The following is a 498-nucleotide window of genomic DNA, read 5'->3' as shown; positions in this document are numbered from 1 at the left end:
GTGTAGTCAGCGACAAAAATGTAAGTGTCTTCATTTACCTCCATTCAGATTCCTCATGCGTGTTGGGTTCTCCAACGTTCGTATAAACTACTCTCATGTTTGGTTCTCCTTTGTCGTTGTCAAGTGCCCTTCCCTATTCCTAACTTGTAACTGTATCATCTCATTCGTACACCACATTTTTCTCCGTAATAATTTTAGAGCACAAAGTCCAGCATCCACCCGTAACCATCGGATTATCTAAAAAATAAAAAAGAGTTTACAATACAACTATGTGAAGAGCATAAATCACATCATAAGTATAAATACTTGTGGAGTGTGAAAGATAAAGATAGGGGTTTAATTTTTCAAAAGAGAACTTCACACACGTATACTTAAATTAAAATAAAATATAATTTCTATCTTTTATTAAAAAAAAATCACGAGGTCCTATTAAGCGGCACATTTCTTAAATATGTTAAAAAAAAAATCATATATTAATTATTTATAGACGTGCGCTAG

The sequence above is a fragment of the Castanea sativa genome, chromosome 11, assembly GCF_040712315.1.
Source record: "Castanea sativa cultivar Marrone di Chiusa Pesio chromosome 11, ASM4071231v1".
In the NCBI taxonomy this organism is placed as follows: domain Eukaryota; kingdom Viridiplantae; phylum Streptophyta; class Magnoliopsida; order Fagales; family Fagaceae; genus Castanea; species Castanea sativa.
This window is presented reverse-complemented; position numbering follows the sequence as displayed.